The 3,021-nt window shown below is 52.6% G+C and overlaps 1 pseudogene across 1 annotated transcript in view; it reads left to right on the forward strand.

Annotated features, from left to right (window-relative positions):
- The window catches only part of LOC105519534, a 19,241-nt pseudogene extending 16,436 nt beyond the window's left edge, over positions 1-2,805 (forward strand). Inside the window, exon 3 of the transcript XR_001002986.1 lies at positions 1,926-2,805. The product of XR_001002986.1 is annotated as an NAD(P)H-hydrate epimerase pseudogene (transcript). The remainder of the gene's footprint in view (positions 1-1,925) is intronic.
- The last annotated feature ends 216 nt before the right edge of the window (positions 2,806-3,021 follow it).

Consider the following 3,021-nt stretch of genomic DNA (forward strand, 5'->3'; position numbering starts at 1 on the left):
AAAAAAAAAAGAGAGAGAGAAAGAAAAAAAGAAAGGAAGGAAGGAGAAAGAAAAAGAAGAAAGAAAAGAAAAGAAAACCAATGTAGTGGGCGAGGCAGGGCAGGCTGGGAAAGAAAAAGAAAAAAGAGGAGAGGAGAGGAGGAAGGAAGGAAAAAGAAAAAGGAAGGAAGAGAGGGAGGGAGGGAAAAGAAAAGGAAGGAAGGGGGAGAAAAGAAAAGAAAACCGATGTAGACGGCGAGGCAGGGCAGGCTGGCAGAGGAAAGAGGTCCCGGGGACTCGGGATGGATAATAAGGGTCCCCACCTCATCAGGCTGTTGGGAGAGCCAAGTGCGTGTACAATAAGTGCAGCCGCAGCGGGAACTGGGAGACCTACGGTGGCAATGGGAATGGAGATCTGTGAGTTGTGGCAGAAAGGCCTCCACCTGCCACGGAGGTGTGACGGGCGGGCGGGGAAAGCAGATGGCCTTGCGCTGCCTGAGCCACCGTGCGTGGCCCCGCCGCCCGGGAGCCCGTTGTGGCCTCCTGTCCGTCGCCTGTACCGCCACCTCGTGGAGCAGTGTGGAATCGCCAGCAGTCAGTCGGCGGGCTTTGGTCCTGGGAGTCGTCACCTCTCCAGTACTTCTTCTTATGACCGTGCTCCACTGACATCTGGCCTCTTGCTTTGCAGGAGGCAGGGAGGTCATGCTCCTGCCCTAGAAAGTGAGAACTGGAAGGGTCTTTAGAGCCCATTGATTCACCCTCCCCTGTCAACAGAGTGGAATGACGGAGGCTGGGCCCAGAGCAAATCAGGTTCCGAGGTGGGAGGAAAACCCAGGCAGCCCTCCCTCATTCATTCCTTGGCACCTGCTCAGCCTCTGGCTTCCAGTTGGCCATGGAGAGGAGGGAAGGCAGGGAGCAGTGCGCCTCCTGCTTCTGACCTGTGCTCCTTCTCCAGGAACAGACACCTGGCGCTGCTGGCCTTCCTTTTCTCGTGAGATAAGGAGGCATCTGTTTTTCTCTTTCTTTGTGAAAGACAGAGAGGAGAGCAGCCAGGCCAGAATGGGGGGTGAGGGGGAGGGTGGAGAACTGGGCTGAGGGTGTTTGGGGCTTCCTAGGCAAAGGGCTTGGGTGTCAGTCCCATTGATTTAGATCAGTGTCAGAAGATGTTCTCTGTAAAGGGCCAGACAGTAAATATTTTAGGCTCTGTGAACTATACAGTCTCTATTGTAACTACTCAGCCCTGCTGTTATAGTGGGAAAGCACCCAGAGACAATATGTAATCAAATGGGGTGGCTATGTACCAATAAAACTTTATTTATAAAAAACAGGGGGGCCGGGCACTGTGGCTCACACCTGTAATCCCAGCACTTTGGGAGGCTGAGGCTGGCGGATCACGAGGTCAAGAGTTCAAGACCAGCCTGGCCAATATCGTGGAATCCTGTCTCTACTAAAAATACAAAAAAATTAGCCAAGCTGGTAGCAGGTACCTATAATCCCAGCTACTCAGGAGGCTGAGGCAGGAGAATCACTTGAATCTGGGAGGTGGAGGCTGCAGTAAGCTGAGATCGCGCCACTGCACATCAGACTGGGTGACAGTGCCAGAGTCTGTCTCAAAACAAACAAACAAACAAACAAACCATAAACATGGCTCCGCTGGCCGTAGTTCGCTGACCTCTGATTTGGATGTTGGTGGCGGTGCCTACCGGTTTTTCCAATCAGATGCTTCAGGTGAGGCTGGGGGCTCTGGCTCACACCTGGAATCCCAGTGTTTTGGAAGGCCAAGGTGGGAGGATCACTTGAGCCCAGAAGTTTATCAGCAGCCTGGCAACAAACAAGACTTCTGTCTCAACAACAAAATTAAAGAAAGAAAAAATGATGCCCCAGGGTCGTGCCGGGCTGGGCCGGGGGCACGCCCTCAGCGAGCAGGACATCCGGCCCGCGGGCACTGCTGGGGCTCAGGCTGCTGGTTGCAGGCTCGCGCCTGCTGCAATCAAAAGCCAGACCAGCACCTGCCGCTTGGGACCCAGCTGGTGGGGACCACAGCGGTGAACTCGGGTGGCCGCTGGAACTCAGCGGTCATGGAGAGCCTAGTGGTGAAGTACCTGAGCCAGGAGGAAGCCCAGGCTGTGGACCAACAGCTGTTTAACCAGTACCAGTTCAACATGGACCAACTTATGGAGCTGGCCAGGCTGAGCTGTGCCACAGCCATTGCCAAGGCATATCCCCCCACGTCCATGTTCAGGAGCCCTCTACTGTCCTGGTCATCTGTGGCCTGGGGAATAATGGAGGAGATGGTCTGATCTGTGCTGGACACCTCAAACTCTTTGGCTACCAGCCAACCATCTATTACCCCAAAAGGCCTAACAAGCTCCTCTTCATTGCGTTGGTGACCCAGTGTCAGAAAATGGACATCCCTTTCCTTGGGGAAATGTGCTCAGAGCCCGTGATGATTGAGCTGTATGAGCTGGTGGTGGATGCCGCCTGTGGCTTCAGCTTCAAGGGTGATGTTCGGGAACTGTTCCACGGCATCCTGAATGTCCTGAAGGGACTTACTTACTGTGTCCATTGCCAGCATCAGCATTCCCTCAGGATGGGATGTGGAGAAGGGAAACTCTGCAGGGATCCAGCCAGACTTGCTCATCTATCTCACAGCACCCAAAAAATCTGCAACCCATGTTACCAGAAGCCACCAGGGGTCGTTTTGTGCCACCTGCTCTGGAAAAGAAGTAACAGCTGAACCTGCCCCCTGCCCTGATATTGAATGTGTCTATGGTCTGCAGTGAGGGAAGGTGGGTGGGTATTCCTTCCAATAAAGACTTAGAATCCCCCCTCAAAAAAAGAAAGAAAGAAAGAGAAGAAAGAAAGAAAGAAAAGAATAGAAAAGAAAAGAAGAAAAGCATTGTGCCACTGCACACCAGCCTGGGTGAGAGAGCAAGACTCCATCTCAAAAAAAAAAAAAAAAAATTAAAAAGAAGCAACCGATGGGATCCACTTCCAACACTGTGTCCTGCAAATATTCTGTATGAATACACAATACTATGC

This window comes from Colobus angolensis, unplaced genomic scaffold, assembly GCF_000951035.1.
Source record: "Colobus angolensis palliatus isolate OR3802 unplaced genomic scaffold, Cang.pa_1.0 Scaffold350, whole genome shotgun sequence".
Lineage (NCBI taxonomy): Eukaryota > Metazoa > Chordata > Mammalia > Primates > Cercopithecidae > Colobus > Colobus angolensis.